We start from the raw sequence: 21,295 nt of genomic DNA, 5'->3' as shown, positions 1-21,295 counted from the left end.
TTGAATTAATCACATTGATTTAAACTTCACTTTAGGCTTCTCCCCAAAACTGCAAGATTCCCTACTACTGTATTTGCAATAGTCAAGCTTCATGTTGTGTTAGATGGACTCCCCATACTCATCAGCAGAGCTGCAATAACACCTCACATCTAAAAACAAACTATGTAACTGCTTTAGGATGCACTGTTTTACCTCCTCCTCTTAGATGGATTACACACAACTACAGTGTATAGGTATGTATATGCAGGTGGTTAAAAGCTCAGATCTAGAAGATAGCTGAGTACCTCACCCCCTCACAGCTGGCTGAGGAAGGGAACCATCACAGCTGCATTAGCAGACCAGGAGGCAGAAGGTGACTCTGAGTAGTCATGACATTAGCCACAGTAATGCACCAAATGAGAAACCATGTTCTTCATTAATAGTAAATCTAATGTTAAGGAAATGTAATATTGAACATATATTTGAATTTGCTATGACCCAGCAGTGAATTGGTTGAATGAAATTATGGGACACAACACTAGTTAATGTTGTCTTTGGTTATATTCCATCAAAATTATTACAAAACTGAGCTAAAGGAAAGAATATGAATAAACAGGATACATCAGACTTGCACCAGGGTCACTATGACTGCAATTATATTATTGGATTCAGGAGTGTCCTCAGCTTCARATGCACATCCTGGCTACGTGGCTAACTTCATAACATGCTGAGAAYCAGACATGTACCATTTTGCCTTCCCAATCCTTTCACACCCTAGTTTTCACAAAAAGGAAACTCAGGCACACAAGCTGGACTTAGCAGCCTTGGAAACTGAGTAATTCTTGTTCTGYGAGAAGCTTGGACTCAGAAAATTCCTAAATACGTACCTATTCCTTAAGCCATTTTGAAAACTGGTTATCAGCTGCAAAGATTTTTACAAGAGCTAGTTAGCCACAAAATGTATATTTAGCTTCAGGTATCTATACATATTATGCAGTCAAATGATTGTCTTTCTAAACTGAGAGTGAGTTATACTGAACCATGCAGATATAGTAAATATTCTCCCTGAACAAAATAACAAAATCAAGAAAGATGGTGCTACAAGAGGTCTCATACCTTAAGCCACTCAACTAAGACTTTTTAGTTTAATAAACTTACGGTTACCTGTATTTCTTYGCATCGCAGCTACTGGGAGAATATAAAGAGCAAGCTGTGGGCTCCAGGAGACAGGGAAGAACAAGGAAGATCCCAGGAAAGGAAAAGAAGGAGGTTGTGCTACTAGCCAACTGTGTATGCTACAGGCTGGCACAAAAACTCTCTCCCCTCCATTTCTCTCTCACCCCTTCTCCACAAACACAGAAAAAAATCAGTTTTGCCTATATTACTGAGTAACTTTGAGTGAGTGCATGTTCTGGGAGCACAGAGTGTACAACTTGCCTCTGTACTGTGAGCTAGCACCTCAGTCTCCTATTGCGAGGGCATTGCTAGCACTCAAGCTGTCCCTGCTCTAGGGAATCAGCAATGGTATTTTTAAAACAATTACTTTAAATAATTGCTCTGCAAAAATTGAACTATATAAACAAAACATATGCAGATATACTTGTGCACTTTCGTTGTTTTCTGCTCTGCATCCACCAGTTAATTTCTATCTGCTGTAGATTTAGCTTTAACTTTTTTAGGCTGAATGTTTTGACCAAAATCTTTGGCAGTGTTATTGCTTGAAAAAATGGAAACTGCAGTATCAAAATAATTGCTCAGGATGAGGATAAACTCAGTCTGTGGAAAAGAGTGAATTCTTCCAACTTGCCAGCTTTTACCTGTTGCTATATTGTGCACTTTGGCTAAATACAGATTATGTATGAGTCCAGTCTATGAAAACAGAAAAACTTAAGACCAAAGCTTTTAGTGCAAAGGCAAMTAATAGCATTCTGTCCTATGTTAGAAGTGAGAAGTATAATGAAAGTATATCCTAAGTATACTGAAAGTGGCTATTTGTAGGTAGAGGAGAAAAGGTGTTTACTCAGTAAGCATTAGTATCAATATTTCAATAATTCCTTGGATGTTTGTTGCCTAATATAACATAGTTTCGGTTTGACTTTTCCGAGGTTCTATGCAATTTCCCTTTGACTTCAGTGGGATTAACAGGTGCTCCACACTTCTAAGAATGAGGTTTTTCAGTGCCTCGACTGCTAGCCATGGCATTTTTGTCCTATTTGACAATTTACAGTGAAGAGTCAGAGTTCTGTAGAAAATAGAACGTTGTTCTTACTTCAGTATAGTCTCTCTCTCTACAGGAACCTAAGGAAAAAGGGGCCATTAAAAATCAGCCAGTGTAATCTCCTGCTTAAAGCAATCATAAGATTTTAACATCTTGCTCCTGATTTAAGGGTCATCACTGGCATTACTCTTAAGCTCTTCTATGGAAGTAGCTAAGAGGCACAGACAAGAAGGAGGAGAACAGGAGAATGACATCAAATTCTTCCCACAAAAACATAGAAGTAAAAACATCTGTAAGACCACAACCACTGTCAGCTGTTCTAGGCCAGTCCCAACAAACCCAGTACAAAGCCACAAGCAGGTAGATGAACACTCTCTCTTACCTGAAGGTTCAAAGGCTTTAAACTCATTTAAAACCATGTTTCCATCAGAAGGAATAACACTGCATCAGAAGGAATCCCTTAAACCCCAGGTATGCATTCATTCCTCTCACCAACCCTGTGTCCAGTCTAGCCTGTGGTACACAGTGAGTCATGACTGAAAGCTATCATAAAGAAAGTAATTTTGTATTTATTGTATAGCCACATTAGCACTAGAGCAATGCAAAGGAAGTGTGGAGAAACATAAAGCAGAGGATGGAGAGCAGGACTGTAGGATCATTCCTTTCGGAAGCAGGACAGTTTTAGATTAGATTAAATCAATTGTGAAAGTGAGTGCAGAATAATGACTATCTCCATTTAATTTTTATCCAGAGAACATACTGCTTGTTTGCTAGAGCTGACTGCTTAACTGTAATTTTTTAGAAAACAAATCTGGAGGACTGCTTCAAAAAACGTTTTCTTAAGCTCTCTAAGAAAACACTGCAGCCAGGAGAGGTTTTATTTCCCGCCCCCACACACACTGTCACTGGTTCAGCTGCACTTTTTATTTTCAGTGACACTGAAGATGCCTTAGGGACCTCATGATGTATGAATTGTCGCCACCATCGCCAGAGAGCTGATGTTTTACAGTCACCTACATGTTGCATTGCTATCTAGTGCTCGTCTGAATTGGACTGAATCCTTGTCTGCACTTAATCTCTGCTTTTCTTTAGTTATGAAACTGTTACAACAGGAAAACAGCTAGAATGCAGRTGACTATAACAAAGACCTCCCTCCTAATTGCAGGTAGTATTCTAAAATGAAGTATAATATGTAAATTGTGATTTAAAAAAGGGTCAAATTTAATTTCCAACAAATAAATGAAGTCCATTACTTTAGCTTGCTTTCAAACAGCCACTTTTCAAGTCCAGTCCAGACAATGCAGACATTGTTTTCCCCCAACTGACAACAGAAATATCTGAGATGTACAGTAACATATGGAGCCAGCTGATGAGAGATCATCCATCTAGCTGAATACATAGGCAAAGTTCTCCAAAAGCAAGCTCTGAGAGCCTGATCCTGCAAGGTGCTGAGAACCTTGTCTCCTGCTGACTGCAATGGGAATTGAAAGCAGACAAAAAGTTGCAGGAGATGATCAATATCTCTGAGAACTGGGGTCCTTAAGGGGCTCGAATTTCAAATGCCTGGTTCTTATTGCAGATGTGCAATAGAATAAAACTTCCTACAGCTCAGAGGAATTGTTACATTGGAGCACAACATGGCYAACTCTTAATGCTTAGAGAGGGACATTGGATCTCACTCCTAACATATAAAAGCCAGCAGTACAGATGAGCAAGTTTCAGTATCAAGTTGAAAGCAAAGTTCTTAAATGTATTAGCCAAGAGCGATAGGCAATTTAATAGGCTTATGGTTCAAATTACAAAATCTTCTTTTCTTTTCAAAGTACTGGTGTAAAAAACAAAACAGTGATAGAGATCTACAATAAATAGAGCTYGCAGTCAAACTGAAAAAAAGCCCAGCACTCCTTTTAAGATCTATATCCATGATGTCAGGACAGGCAGCTGATACAGTCTAAAGAAGATACTTAGTCTTCAGCTCACAAAGCCTCCATCTAAACTGTAGGTCCCAGGGTTATTTGCCTCCCGAATCAGTCTTCGACATGCCCCCCATTTACACTGGGATAAGACTCAAATGCAACTCACCCTCCTTCTCTCCTCCTCCAGGGCAAATAATTCCTGCACCAGCACTACTCATTTCAGAAGACTGCCCCAACTGAGGATTCCCCATTCAAGGGTTACCTTTATCTTGTTCCCATTTTAGTCCTTCTTCACATTCCTGTACTCCTAGTTGTATGGTGGCATTACTTCAAGGAAAAGAAGTTGAATGCTTTCTCCAGCTCAGTCCACTTCCACCTTTCTATTACTATTCATTAGTCTGGTGGCTGAAGCGTTGTCCTCCCAGACATGGTTTGAAGACCAGGAAACAGAGATTGCATTGACTCTCCATCTTTCCCTCATCCCTGTTTTTCTTTTTTCTTTTTTTTTTTTTTTAATCATAATTATTATTCTTAATTTTGAATTTAAATGACTATGGCTGCCATGCTGTTAGGCAAACTCTTCTATTCTGCCTTCAGTCAGCTTTTTGGCTGCCAGCTAATTATCATGTTTCAGAAACACTTGCATTGTTAAGTTTGTGTCAGGCTGAATGTTCAGTCTCTAGTCACAATAGTCAGTTATTTAGAAAAGACCAAAAGTTTTTGGTTTATTTACTGTTTTCAAAAAGAGGTGTCAAACATCTCTCAGATAATAAAGAAGGCTTACTATTAAAAAGCTGTATAAATAATCAAATTGCTCAAAAGCATATTATTTGATTGCAGGCCAAGGATCCACTTCACAAATTCATGACCTAATATATTTAAGTGAAAATAGGTAGCTAAGTAAGGCAAATGAAAGAAGAAAAATGACATATGAGACCAAATGAAAAAGATCCTTTCAACAAAAAACACTAAATATGTACAACTATTCCAGATGTTTCTTGAGATGAAACAAAACATACAGCAATTGTTAACAGATTGATGATGGGGATTAAAATGGCTGGAAGAAAATTCCAAGGTACTGAATATATGTGACACCTGAAGGCTTCAAGGTTAGGCTTAGAGCCCAAGAGAACAGAGGTTCCAGAACATCGATCATCCATCAGCTATCAGTGCAACAATAAAGAAAACCCACTAGTGGAGAAAACATTAAAGAACACTCATGAACAGGAGGGGAATGAGTATGTCCAAACATATGGAAGAGTTATGGCACCTTCCTCATGGATTTATTTTTACCTCCAAGAAGACAAAGAATGATACCCTAAAGAGCATTTAACTGTGTGGTGCTTGGGATCCAAGGTTTTTGGATTTGATTGCAAGGCACAGTAAGGTTGCATTTTTCACCTCTACAGTAATAAGAACCTAGAGTTACATGCTGCTGAATATATTCTGTAACAGCCAAAAACAGCATATGATGTTTTGATGTCTTTGTTTTAATCTTATAGCTCTCACTTATAACGTTAAAATAAATAAAATCCTCTAACACTTATTTTCTTTGTGTGTTAGTTACTTTGAAAGAGTTTGGTTTAACCAGAAAAAAAATATATTTTGCAGAAATCACTATCCTGTATTTTTAGAGATAAGAAAAAGTTTGTTTGTGTCTCCCAACAAAATACAATGTAAACACACTGCCAAATATGTGGAATCGCAACACACATCCAGGCAATTGGATTTATGAACTGCAGCACAGAACAGTAGATGCCCCAACTATACCATCTCCCTTAAAAACAAACCAGACTTCTGATTACATCCCCACAGGATGTAGCATATAGAGCAAGGTGGATAAATTGTCAGCAATGCTATGCCAGCTGASGACATCTAACAGTTAGGCCTCCGGCCTGCGTAATCATGAAACAACCCATTTCCCTTTCTTGTTTCCCAAAAGGCAGTCCTGTCTGCCAGCACTCTCTAAGGTGGGTAGATATGCCCTTCRGCATTACTCTTTACACTGAAAAGCTATTGCACTGCTCTCTAAAAAGTATGATCTTTTACTTGAGTTTTTGCTTGCAACGAGACCCAGGACCAGACTGCATTTAACTGACGTATTTATRTAATGCTGTATTTATTCTCCCCAGTCCTCAATGCCTATCCAATAATCAAGCTATTTTTGTATCCATTTTCAAATTACTTATAGAGATAACAACTGTCTTTCTTACATTTCTTTGCTAGTCTCTTCCTAAACCAAAGCCAAATCTCTTCAATAGTACAGATACTACACTTAATACCTATAAACTAAATTTTCTCTTCAATAGTCTGTATCCTTGATTTTCTTACACTCAAAATCTTGTTACGGTAAAACTAAAARCACCATGTATTTGGAGCGAAAACTGTATTGTCTGTTCAATTAAAGTTTTAATAGTGTAATAATCCAAATTACCTAACTGATATAGAAAAGCTCACYAAAAATAGTTAAAATTTTCATATCAAAAACCCTTCCTAGCATCTACCCCTTTTCTCTGGCTTTATGCTCACTCTTCCAGTGTCCTGTAGGGTCCTCAGAAGAAGGGCCAAGGGCTGTGATGAGTCAGCAGCATCCTCACGTCTTCACTAGGAGAAGGATGTTCACCATTGGGGGGGGGGAAGGGAGGGGGAATCTTCCTCCTCACAGTCTTGGATGCCCTGGGGTTTATTTTTATACATTTTCTTAACACAGCCTCCTTCCTCCTCTCTGGCTCCTAACTGAAATCTGCAAGCTGCACAGACGCCTCCCTAGCCCCAGAGTTTCCCCAGGACTGCTGCTGGTGACAYAGGGACAGCCCACGGGTGTCAGACCTTTCCCCTCCTGGCACTGCCAGAGACAAGTGCCTGCAGGGCAGGCAGWGGTCACTTGTCCATGTGGCAGCYGGTATCACAGCTAAACCCAGCTGAGGCCATGGCAAAACCAGACCAGTCCTGAAACTCTGCGTTATCAGGTCTGTACAAAGCCTGTCACCTTTTTGTAATAGTAACAAAAATTTTACTTACTGAACTACAACTTACCATTGTGACAAGCTTAAAGACAAAGCACAGAAGAGACCTCTCACTGAATCTAACATTGCCCTTSCTTTCCTTGGGGTCTGGTCTTCCCRCCATATTAAAGCAGCAGGATTTATAATAAATGTTAGTAAGTGGATAGAAGCCAAAGAAAGTAACTGAAAACATTCTAAACTTAAATAACACATACACTGGAAAGTCAGAGAAACAGGTGAAGTTACAATACAGATTTCAGTAATGACTAGGGCGGGGGAAGAGCAAAGGGTTAGGTGCAATTTAGGAATTCCAGTTCTCTGAAAGCCTTGGTGGCTGTGCAGCAGCCAGCTGCACCTAGGGCCGGCTGCAGCCCTTCCAAATTCAAGACGAGCAGTATCACTGTGCACAGCTCCCATTTCAGCGGGAGCCGGGAGCACCTTAAGACAACTGAAAGTTGCCAGTACTCTGGACTTGGCACAGCACAATTTCTTCAGAAAGGAGAGAATGAAAATAGGCTCCGTTGTCGACACTGAAAAAAAACAGAAGAGCAGGAAGATAAATAGAGCAGCAGGGTTTTAGAGAGAAGGGGGAATATATGACTGTGGATCACCTATGTCTGAAGGAAACTAAATGCAGAAATTGAAGAGTAACTTGGGTGAGGAAAGAAGCCTGAGGAGTTGAGTCCTGCAAGCTGAAAATAACAATGCTTAAGATTGCTAAGGATGGATTTGGGCTGTTTCTTATTTTTMCTACTTCCTTCCATTCATTCACAGGGAATTTTGCCAAAAATATCACAGACTTATGAAAATGCCACAGTCACTCCAGATAGTTGCCCCAAAATACCGTGTCAAGTAAATTGTGATTGCAWTAGAAATCCACTGTGAAGTCAATGTGATAGGTACAGAAATAAGCACTGACTTGGGAAGAGAAAGAAAATACTAAGGTTTGAATTTAAGGAGTATGCTTCCAATCCTGGGGAGGCAGCAGAACTGGTACAAAAAGCCAGGGATGTGCTCAGAGACTGAAACTGTAATGCAGTACTCAAACTGTGATCTAACTTCTCAAGCCAACAGCAGATGGATATGTTATTGAGATCCAGATATAACAGTCTGATCTGGTCCAGAATTTCCTCTCCTCCTCTAAAAATAAAATAAAAAACTAAAAGCTTATGTGATACTGGAAAAAAAAAATCAGTGATATTGAAGACTTAAAAACAAATTCCTATTCCAAAGCAAACAGGTCTCTCAGCTCTGCAAAACATTTTTGGCCTAAAGGTAATGGCATGGTATGAGACTCTTATTCGGGATAGTAAAGATTAGGTCCAACCTTTGAGCCTAAATGACTAGGAAATAAGACAATAGAAGAAACAATGTAGATAAATTTAGAAAGCAGCTCATGAGAAAAGCAGGAGAAAAAAGAATCTTAACTTTGTTCATAAAATATGGACTCTAAACTGGTGACCATCACTCASCAACAGAGATTGTGGGGTTGTCATTTACAGTTCTGTGAAAATATCAGCTCAGTAGCTCTAAATAAAATCAAGCCAAATGAGCAGCACAGCAGGTTCCTGGTAGTCTCATTAGGCTGGCACTGTGGTGAACATCCAGAAGTCCTGAAAAAAACGCAACTCTCTTCCCTCTCAGAAGATGCTTAAGAGAATATACTTGGAAAACCTAAAAATCCTTCCAGATCAACCAAGGAGGACAGAGCTGCTGCTTCACTTCTCCTTATACAGAAACTAGACTTCAACCCAAAGGTAGATAACAGTCATCCTTTATGCGACTTTACTCTGTTCAGACTCTGTTCTTACATTTTTCTACAAAAATTTCTTCTGGYCTCTGAGACAAAGTACTAGCTAAGTGAACTGACCTGGTAAAATTGTTCTTAGATCCTCATCTTCCATCAGAAGAGAAGTTAATAGAAAGGTTTCAAAGTGATGTGAAGACTGCATTAATTATTATTTTATTCTGCCCTCCAGAAAAGCACCCTATGGTGTGGTAAACAGGAGCACAAACTTGCCTAGTTTCAGAAAGAAACAGAAAAGAAATTCTTGACTTGTCTTACAATTCTTTTCAGAACAAAACTGAAAATTTTAATACATTTTTTCACACTGAAAAATGTGGCACAGTTCTCCATTTCTCTTCACTTACCAGAGATGTCTGCAAAGTAACAAAATAAGCTTTTGTTGAATCCTACCTATCCCATTTTCAATTAGCTGAAATCCCTTAACTCAGTAGAGTTTTTCTGAGAGTCTTACTTGATTTTCATAAACTGTTTTACCCATTAAAAAAATACACATAATCATTATATAGTTCATGCTCCTTGCCATGGTGTCTGACCATTTAAAAAAGATGAGAATCATGTTTCTCATTTTCTAGGAYTAAATTTTATGAACTGTGGTCATTTATTACCAAATTTAAAACACAGTTAGTATTTCAAACACATTTTAACTTAGAAGTATTGGAAAAATAATTTATTTGCAAGATAAAATAGTAGTAGGTGGGGTTGCCTAARAACACTGTAAAAGGAAACATTATTCCCAAGACTGAGAGAAGGAAAAGACGCACCCTTGGGGAATATGAAAAACATGGGCGGAAATATGGAATTCTTTATCTATTTAATTTATTTATAGGTTGTGTCCATCCTCTTCCCCCACCTCCTTAGTGAAATAAGCTTTCTTGAAATTTCTGGCATAAATGGTTTCACTAAAGCAGGAGCTGAACTGAATCGAAACCTACTAACTTAAACATCAAATCATTCATTTAAACATCAAACGCTGTAAAAAAATGAGTTATAATCCCAAAGAGGATTGCAACAGCCACGCTTAAAACCTTCTCRCTGCATGTTTCATGTTAAAGATACTAAATGGGTGTCATGCTTGTCCTTTTTTTCTCTGCAGAAGTCATTATCAATGTATCCCCTTCTAGTCTCTGCTGGCTCTCCAAACTCTCACAGCTGATTTGCTATTTACTGGCTGAAGAGTAATTCAGTAGTGCTGCACTCCCATAGAAGAAAAAGAAAAAAAAATGGAATCCAAAGGGAGTGAAATTGCTAGGAGTGAGGCTGACAAGGATTTTCAAAGATATCCTTTAGTTTCATAGTTAAAAAGTTTTTAGTTTCAGAAGGTAAAATTGTGATGATTTATCCTTACCAAATTTCACCATGCATATCCAGCACCTCCAATTCAATTCACARCCTACTGAGTGATCTTGTTATTCCCTCTCTTAGAGATCTCAAAAGTGGAGAAAACACCACTTGCCTCCTGTGATCTGAGCGCTCTTGATGTAAAAGCTGGATGTTATATTTGCTAGCACTTGGTTATTTACCAAAAGTTACTACAAAATAACATAAGTGTCCTTGCTGACACTTTACAGAGAAAACAGCAGAGTGAAGCAAGGGTCATTTTGTGGTAAATCTAATAAAAGTTTACTTTTCTTTCTTAATTATAATTTTATATACATTTCCTTTTAACTATCAAGTCTAAGCAAAAGCTAGTACATTTTGGCCTATTAAACTACAGAAGAAAACTGTCACTCTTTACTGAACTGATAGCTCATAATTTTTCAGGGCTTACAGGATTTTATCAAATCTTTCAGGATTTTATCATTTGGTGTGAGATAAGATATTTACAAATAAATTTAAAATCAAGTTTTGTTACGTGTATCAAATTATAACTATGATGATAAATGCCCTAAAAAGTTCCTAGAGGGGGCCTTCGTAAAAGAAAATAGATAATACCTTGTAATGACCACCTACTTCATCTAATTTAGAAATTTTGTTATGGTTTCTGTATTTTTTAAAAAAATAYATATTTTCCTGCCATAGTTACATGTTGTACCATCTTACTCTTAATTCAGCTGCATTTTCTCTCCTTACTGGTAAAGCAAAGCAGAACACACATATCCAAGAGTGTCCTCAGCACCACCTCAGACATCTTTATGCTCTGCTTCAGCTGCCTGTGGAGAAAACATTATTTCACTGTTAACGGTAACAACATCCAGGAACAGAAAGAGGATCCCTGTTCAATGAGTTTGCTGAAAAGCAGAAGAAACATCTATGACCTGGTTCTGCTTTCAGAGCTTCTTACTCTCTAAGTATTAAGAAATGTGCATCTCGAACATCTGTGTAATGTCTTCAGCAAATTTATATATTTTTAAAAAYATTATTTTGGAACATCTGAGGAATTAAGTTTATCCTAAAGAATCCACCCTGATTTTATGTTGATAGAGCACATTCTGGGACTGAGTTCTGGGCAGTCTACATATAATATGAATTACAACTATAAATCTATAAATTAATCTATAATTTAAATTACAGTTTATGTAGTATAAATAGTATCAAGGTAGAGCAAGTTTGTCAGTCCTGCCTGAAAAATACATTTCTTATATTGTTTACAAGAGCCACCAATTCATTCTTTTGACACAAAGCTTATATATATTAACATCACTCTCTCTCTCTCCTGTCATAATGAAGAATTTAGATTGGGACATTCAAAAGCCTGCATTTACAGATGTGTTAAAAATGCAAGTCAGTTACACAGTGTCAACCTGAGGTTGTTGTACTATTTTGCCATGACTTTGTTTTTGCCTTCTGATGCAACGTAGCCAAAGCATGCTCCTTCTCCATTTATAGCTCTAGAGACAATTTCCCAAAGCAGAAATTTCCACTTGCCAGCTTAAGATCCTTCCTTGAAAACGTCAGCAGCTGATTCATATTCTTAAGCCAGCTTTTTTTCATGGACCAGAATCTAAACTTGCTCACATTCTGGTTGTTCAAAAGCAATAGGTCTGAATTAGTGAGTTTTGGGGGAAGCTTAGAGGATATCTTAAAGTCTTCTTTTTTTTTTTTTTTTTTTTTTTTTTTTTTTTTTTTTCCCTCGTACAATCAAGTTCTTGATTCCCTCCAAAACCTAGATAGCTTAGAAAGACAAATTGTAAAGAATTTAAACTGTATTTTTGAAAAATGGCTTATCTTGCAAAACAATCCCTTTACATATTGTAGCCCTTAACACTAAGAGTAAAAGCTTTATTCAGGCTGATAAACAGAAATGTAAAATGAAGTAGCTAAGGATTAGACAAAGTTTAATACTGAGTTGAAAATATGATTTCCTAAATCAGATAAAAAAATCAGAAAAAAGAATTTCTAATGACTTTCTTATTTTATGTTAAACTCCAAAGAAATCATCATCAATATCTTGTCTTTACAAATGTGCAGTGTAATATAGCAGACACTTATTAACAGATATTTTAATGTGCTAGATTATTATAGAATCTGGCAGGATATAAGACCACTATAGGTTACTTATATACACCACTATTAATATTACCATAGTATATATGTTTATAAAAGTACTATAATACCTACTTACAATGTACTAGCCCCACTTGCAATTACCTTTCACATCAAGTAGGACCTTTAGTCCAAATCCTAAATGAAGTTTTACAGCTTCTGAAGAGGGCCTGGTCTCCTGTGGCCAGGGAGTCCTCATGGGACCTCCTACTGCCTCTCTCTTGACTGACCGTCAGGAAATGCGTTCTGCTCTTCCTGCCTCAGTTCCCACTCTATTTCCCTCCTGCAAAACATTTAGAATAAGATCTTATTCGCTTATCACTGCATGAGGATAYCATATTCATTTTTGCCTCCAGAAATCCAAAAGTATGTCTTTATTTCCTAAGAACAGTCTTTTAAATAGCAATAAAGAGTATACTACATCTGCAGTAACAAGAAGAAACCATCTGTCAGAAGATATCAATGAAAACATTCACACGACTCCTATATTTCTAAATGCGCACTTCCATTTTAAAGTAGCTCTTAAAAATCTCTYATCTGTTTGATATTTACTAACTCTTTCTCACATTTCAGTGCTCTAGTGGTAGCACCGCTGTGTAAGGATATCATCAGCTGCAGAGCCTGGAGGAGGCTGCGTTCTGCTGGTCTCAAGTTGGCTCTCCAGTGGAGAATGTTTCTTTTCAGTGCAGTATTTCTTTCTCCCTTGCAGTAGTATCATTTTCCTTCTCAGGCAGAGCACAACAGTTCAGCTATCTATTATGAAAATACCAGATTATAAAACTTATTAACTCTTCCCTTTCACATATACATCCTCTCCAAAAGAAGGCAGACATATCCAGGAAAATGAAAATAAATGTTACGTCAACGTGYGAATGTGTTACTTTAACTCAGCCGTAAGATCTGCTTACAAGCTTTCCTATCCTGCCGAGTAGCCTAATCAAGCATTCCTGTTTTGTTGTCAGCTTAATCTCTCTAYTTTAGATTACTCTCAATTGCTATCTTAGATTACTCTGTTCATCTCTCTAGTTCATTAATTGGCACCTGTTACCATAACACCTGAATGCTTCATAACTTTCAGTGGGCTTATTCTTCCACTTTCAATGAATTTATTTTTCTATCGATAACCAGGGATTGAGGAGATCTGTATTCCTGTTCCCACTGCAAGGGTTGTTTATATATTATATAGCAAGCAGTCATTGGATGAAATCTATAAGGAGTCCCTATAAGCAGGGATCAAAACCTAAGCTTTACCTTTCCCAGGTGAGGAAGTCTCTGCAGTCTACAGACTCTTGTATCATTTTATACCCAATGTCCAAGCTTCTATAGAAAGAGTAAAAAGCATCCACATCTGCTGCACTAGATGACTGTAAGGAGAAAGTGGCAGAGAAGACTCATTTAGACTGCATAAGTACTGGCAGATACTATAGAGAAGAGGGCTTTTGTCTTCCCTCCACGTATGCTTTTTTTTTTTCCTGAGCAGCAGTTGACATGATGCTTTTTATGTGAAGCTCAGCAGTACACTCGTGTGCCAGATGTAACATGATTTGTAACACTTTCAAATATGATTAAATCTCAAATACTGTGCAGTCAAAATAGGTCATAAATAAAYATATATATGTGTGTGTGTGTATCTATGTGTATACACACACAGGGAGAGAGAGAGAACACGTGCATGCTGGCTCAGAAAATAGGCTCAARGCATTTAATTTGGCTGCCTCAGATCCTTTAATATTGGTTTAATAAATACGATTCTTTCGTCCCAAGAAAGGTAATGACTTTCAAAGAGAATTAATGAACTCCTGCCTAAGAGTACTCTGTTTTAATCCGATGGCATCCACAATGTTGCTAATGTATCTCTACCAGCTGTGAGACTGGCTGTGCCAATCCTCCAATACCCCCTTACAGAGAAGCGCTTCTCCCCACATGGTTTAGCCCTTTCCATGCTTTTTCCCAGGCAAGCTGATTCCCTGGTGATTCCCCACCAGGAATCTCAACTTCTCTGCCAAAAGTAAAATTACCAGGACAGTCAGAGGGGCCAGCTGGTTTTCTTGCTCCCAACTAGCTCCATAGTTCATGGCTGGCGCCATGAAAAAATGAATTTTTGGAGCTGTCTCAAAACTTCTCTTCTCCTTGCCCATTTCTTTACCCCAGCGCCCTGGAAATAGTTTCTTGTCACAAACTAGCATCTAAAAATAGTTTGATCTAGGACTTTTTTTTCCCCCATATTTGTTCATAGGACTTAAATGAGTACAAAACAGCAAGTGACATATTAGGATATATTCAGCTTTTGGCAGGTTACTTAACAAGATGAGGTGATTTTTCAGCAGTTTTTGTCCTGTCAGGTCTTTTGCATGAAAATTATTATTTCTGTAATAATAATTATTTATTGGTTAAGATCTTTGCTTCCTCTTCCAAATTTCTTTTTTTTTTCCTAAACAGACTACTTTGAGTTAAACGAAGTAAGATGAGCAGATGTCTCTCAGCTCATTTGAGTAAATGTCTGAGGAGGAGTGGCCTTCTTGCAAACAGTGTTAATACTAAATTATGAATTTAACCTTGGGYCTGATTAAACAGCGTCTTTGTGAATACTTTTTTAAAAGGCAGTAAATAGTCATTTTTTTTCATTTGGATCATTTGCAATTTTTTTCTTTCATTTCTAGCACAGGGCTTCTCATAATCCACTATCTCTCATTAAAAAAAGAAAGAAATCTTACTCTAGGATTAATCCAATTCACTGTATCTTGCAGAAAACATCCTTACCTCTGTTTTCTCCCTCTCCTCACACTCTTTTCCAAAGCCTTTTTGCCTTCAATTAATTCCATAACAAGTAAAAGTCTGGCATACCATTTCACTAAATAAGCTAACTCATAGTTTCTTGACTGCCAATACCAAAGATGGTTTAAATAATAAAATAGATTTCATCTATATTTGGGATTTTAGCCAATATATATATCCTGATTTTCAGATCAGCTGTGGAAGAAGAGAAAAAGAGTGAGAGTAGCATCAACAGCCAATAAAATCCCCAGCTGGAAGGGATAATAAAAGAAAATATCACTATCAAGGACATCTATACTTAAGCACCTTGTATTCAGTTCTCTGATATGTATTTATKGTAAAGGTATATCATATTATTTTTTATGATTATTGTTAGGTATCTACTTTTGAAATAACTACTTTGAGCAGAACATCTGAGGATGAATATCTTTGACTTCCCTCCATCCTTATAAACATAACACTACTATGTGTTCTACACTCACAAAACAAAGAACTACCCCTTGGCTCAGCATTCGTGATAAGGAAAGAGAGTTTAGCAGCATCTTTGTAGTGTGTGCAGAGAATCCAAAAGGATTCTTCAAACCCAACTGTGTCACGAAAATCTTTAAAAATAAGTTAGATCTTGCAGTATATTTAATAAAAACAGAAAAGGGGTCATATGGCATACAACAAATTTTTTTGTGCTGCTATTTTAAAATGAGGAGAAGTAGAAGCAGATGCTCCCCTCTCTTTCCCTGCTTGTTCCTGGAGTCTTTCAGTTAGGCCGACAGCAGGGGCACTTTCTCTGCCTGAAGCAGAGACCAAAAACAAATATCAACCCAAAATTCTTCTGATAAGACATACTGCTTATATAACACTTAGAGCTATAAAYTTCAAAAACTTGAACTGCTGGGAGTAAGAATACAAGGTTCAGTAATGGCTACTTTTAAAGATGGGAAGAAAGAAAATTCAGTAAACAGCATCTTCTAATGAATAAAARTCACTGTCCTGATAACAGAACTGTCCACTCCTAATCACTCCTTTTCTGGCTGTTAATGTACATAGATCCCTGTTTCTCRTTAGCACCCATGAACCACTTTAAAAGGATTCAAGAAAGGCAACTACAAAAGCAAGCATTACAAGGCTTAAATTCTCTTTAAAAGTGTCCATGTCAGCAATGGAAAATGTTTTAATCTGTATGCTATTATTTCATTCCTAAGCTTCCTTACCTTTCTGTTAATTGATAGAAACTCCTTTCMAATTCACTCTCAGTTAATTCTGATTTCTCCTTTCTTACTACAAGTAAACATATACTCTCTACGATGAAGGTGATGCTGCTGTGGCCAAGGTGTATCAACTGCTCTGAAACTCACTGAAGAGATCTTCTAATGTCAGGAGGCAACTTTGTAGAGAAACTGTAAGATAAAGTGGTAGAGAAAGTCTCAGTCTGAGTGATGTGTAACAGGCATTTAGTAACCACTCTTCCACTAGTTCACAAAAAGGTCTTTCACATGAACCTAGCTACCCAAGTGGAGGAAAAAAAAAAATCCTAAGGAGGGCAGACAATGTTGTAAAAGTTGACTTCGTTCTGCTGAAAGCTATCTTCCTAAAGTGCAAAGAGTTTTGCTGGCATTATTTGGTATTGTTTATTAACCACTGTAGAGGCAGTTCTCCAAACGTCTTTTTAAAAACCGAGTCTGGCAATATATATTACATTTTATATACATATATATATATATATATATATATGTATATAATATATATAACTGCATTAGCAGTGTACTGCTGAAACTACCTCAAGGTTATCAACCTATCCATCTGTCTTCCACTGAAATACGGGATAGAAAAGAGCTTCTAGATCATTTTGTTCATACCTTCACCAATGCAAAGAGGTTTGCCCAGYTTTTAATAACTCAAGTAATGGAGATCCCACCACTTTCCTGCACTGACTATTCTGTCTTGTAAAAGATTTCACTGTAGAGAAACAATTCCTGACACTCAGCCTGAAATACTCTCTTGCTGACTCATCCATTCATCTCTACTATATATACACACTGCATAGCTCTAGCCAAACTGCTCCCAGTTACATCATACAGTCCTTTAAAAGTTAGTCACTTTGCCTTGGTGCAATGCTGAGAAAAATTTGTCCTCATACTTTGTTCCTCAGAAAATGTTGATGGAGGTAGCAGCTTTATATCATGACACACAGTAAAAGAATAAAGGGTATAAACTGGCAGGAACTTCATATCACAGGAAAGTCTGCAACTTTGCACTAGCCAGGCACTATTTGAAGGTTGTGAAAGAAATAAAAGGCCATAGTCCTTTGGGATTTTATAAATAAAAATGTGCTGGAGAGTGTGGATAGCWGATGATGTCATTTACCAGTAAACAATTTGCAGACCGAGTGAAGCCTCTGTGCAATTCTTCACCACTGCAATAAGTCCATTCTTGTATAAGACTGCTGGGTCTTGGTTCTTCGGTTCCATTAAAGTGCATTATAAACAATAACGGTAACAATAATTCATTGTTAACTTGCAGAGTCCTTGGCTCCTAACAATAGCATTTATTCAGGGAGTGTTCTGTATTTACACATTCTTAAGTTATGAACAGCCATCTCTAAGGATAAGAAAATGCTGCAGCTCCATGCAACACGTGGGCCTTGGGATTCATAAACATATAATCTCACATTGCCAGTTGCAAACTGGTTTCGCTATTCTTTTTTTCCTAGATAACCTCCCTAAAAAGAATCTTAAGAAAAGCCTGCTCCTTTCAAAACTGTAAAGTTCCTTTCAAAACAGGAACTACTAGTGCAATTTCCCATTAAATTTTAATCTTGAAGACTCTCGTTATTGATCAGATTGCTTAATACAACTTCATAAAAATAGTGCTATAGGTAATATTAGAAAGAGATGTGTATAGTTCAGAGTTTATTATCTTTATATATGAAATAAAAACTGAATTTGATACTACATAGATATTAAAAACAGATGACATTTTTCTGACTTTCACTGATTGGKCCTTCAATTAGTGTGTTTTTTATTTCTGCAAAAATTACTTGTGACATTTTATTCACTGGCACAGTAACAATAGGTCATTATCAATAACCCATGGCTAGCTCCATACAAAGAGATTAAGCAAATTCTCTTATTTCCTATAGCAAACTAAGGTCAGTGTAAAGGCTGTCCAGAAAAGGAAGGGTTAAAATTCCACAGTCCAAACCTCTTGAGTGATTACACAACCCAAAGCAAAATAAATCAAATGTTAGTTACACCAGTCCCTCAAGAACTGAAAATAAAAAATTGCACAAACAAGAAATACCTTTTTCTATTTGTTTTAGGTGGATCACTCAAATATTTTATCTTCTTTTACTCAACAGCTTCTGTGAGGAAGGCATACCGAGCATGAGAACCTCAAAATTAGAATATTCAGTATAGGTAAGTCTCATTTTTGGTTTGCTGAGATGTCYTCTTACTTCCCACACGTCTCTGATCTTCAAGAAAAATGCTTTTTTTTTTTTCTTTTTTCTCTATTTGTTTATTTAATCTATGAAATGCAACCTGGCCCCTCATAGTCAACCTGCAACTAAAGGCATGGATTTTGTTGTTCTTGGTTTTGTTGGGTATTCTTTCTTTACTAGGTTTAAAAAAGGCTGCAATTAATCCCTCAGTAATACTAATGCAATTCAATCTACAACTGAACTACTGTTATAAAAGCCTATGCTAATAGTTAGCTTATTTAAACTTATTCTGTGAGAATGTCAGCAGAATCTGAAAATCTAAGAAATTAAATCCTTCAGAAATGAAATTCTAGAGTGTTATTCTCACAAAAAATAATTGCTTTGCTTGCAGCTAAGGCACAAGGTAGGTAAACAAATGTTGTCTGAAATAGTATAAGGAGTAGAAACACAATGAAAGGTGCCTAAAACAGAAACCTGGAATAAAATGACTCATTCATTTAGTCTGCAAAGCCTTTACCTAGTCTGTTTGAGGCCATGTTTGAAAAATTAAGACCTTTGATCATGCAGACAGTTACAGGAATTATCTGGTGGGAATTGCACAGCATTTCAGGAACAATTTGAGATTATTAAAGCCAGTCTGAAATGGGACTAAGAAATAACATTGTGCATCTCTGCCACTGCTGTTCAGAGGGAAGAAAGCTTAACAATAGTACTCATGAGAGTCACTCTAGACACGTTTGAGAAATGGAGATTTACCACTAAATCCACAAATCTTCCATATTCTTCTCATATCTCTGAAATCAGGTATTAGAGAAGAAACTAGACCATTCAAATTGTACAGAAAATCTGTCTCACAGTGTTCAGGTACATTCTGGTGAGGATATGGTTTTGTAATGATTTCTCCTGCTTCATAAGTAAACCACTAGGGGCATGTTTTGCAAAGCTAACTTTTATTTTCGTAACTGCAACTTTTGGAGATGATGTTGCATCTATAAAGTATAGAAGTAGAAGTCAAACTATGACTCTRTTTTCAGGTAACTTAAATTTCCATTCACATGGGAAACTTTTGGCAAGACATTTCAAACCTTTGCTGCAAAGTAAAAGAGCTCTGACTACACAGTATGAGAGAAAACCGAATGGCTGAAGAGTCACTCACCAGCTCATAGGATTGCTTGCGAAGTATGTGGAAGGCCAGACCTTGGATCCCTGCTCAAGCCTCATTCACATCAGAGAGTTGCAGACCCAAAGTAAGCATTTTTATCATAAGCCTTTTCAAATCCACCTCTGGTTGCTGATACAGCTTGTCACRGACAAGTGCAGAGGAGTGCAGAGGGATATTCTCCGAAGCGGGGAAGGGGATGTGGGGGTGCACCTGGATCTGATCCCAGCCTCAGATTTAGTCAGTGGTTTATGTCTAAGAATTCTGTGCRCAGTTAATAGGGGAACCCTCCTGTTGAGTCATGAGGTTCAGGCTGGACCCTCTTGCTTTCTAAACCCCTCCTCAGAGGAAACTAGGTGTGGTTGAATCCAATCCTAGTCCCAAATTTGGTCAGTGGTTCATGTCTAAGGATTATGTGTGTACCATCACTCAGAGATGCAACAGCTAAGTCTGCAAAGTTTAGCACGCTATTATCACTTACCAAGGATCTCTTGCAAGCAAGGAATCTCTCAACCTCGAGGGGTAACCTTGAGAGGCATCYCTGCTCAGGAGGGGATTCTGTGGTGCAGCCAGCTGTCCTGCTGGAGAGCTCAGTRGGCCCTCAGCTGCTCCCCACCCTATTTATGGGATAAGATGGTTGACTCAATCATATTTGCATGTTGGATGGAGTTTTAGCTAGCGCATGCTTCATTACCCTTGTCCAGGTGTTGTTGACAATCTCTCCATGAGAGAAGGGGGAAAGGGGAAAAGAAAAATATGGGAAGATAGTGAAGAGAGCATATCAGAGAGGGGAAGGAAGGGAGAAATGCACTGTCACACAGCTGGACTGTTTGTCCTAGCCTTTCAGCAAAAGTATATTGCATTACACATGATGAATGGTCCAGGTGCATCATGAGAGATTCCATAACTGAGTTTGCTCAAACTTGTGACTGCCCCTATACCATTTGACTGGCATTAGAAGTGAAGACTGGAAAAACTCCACTGGTGTGACAAACTACAGGGCAATGGAGCAACCGTGATGGAAAATCTAAGATTCCCACAGAGAGGCAAGAACAACCATGATACCGATATAAAAGTTTTCGTTTACAAATCACAAATTCTAACTGACATCTAGCATGAAAAAAATGGGTTTTTTTTGTTTTGTTTTCAGTTGAAGATCATTCTTTTATACTGTTAGGGTTTTGATTCAGCTCCTACTGGGACAGATGTTATCATCTGGCACTAAAATTACAATTCAGGGCCATTTTCAAAGCCTACAGAAATCTCTAGTCCATTTCAAATATGAGAGAAAGTACTTTGAAAAACATCAGCCTAGCTACTTTTGTAATTTTTACAGGTATTCCTCATAGCCTTCATTCATTATTATTTTATCTTATGGCTAAAAATGCTTGCATTCATCTTTCTTAGTTTAAACATTTCAGGAAACATGGGCAAAAAGATGTTGAATTTTCACATGGGATCACTTCAGCTGAGTTCCAGATTTAGATTTATGTGCTAGCAAATAACCCTCACCCCTT

This window comes from Rhea americana, unplaced genomic scaffold, assembly GCF_003343005.1.
Source record: "Rhea americana isolate MKP2758 unplaced genomic scaffold, rheAme1 scaffold_116, whole genome shotgun sequence".
NCBI classification, from domain to species: Eukaryota; Metazoa; Chordata; class Aves; order Rheiformes; family Rheidae; genus Rhea; species Rhea americana.
Note: the sequence above shows the minus strand (reverse complement) of the source record.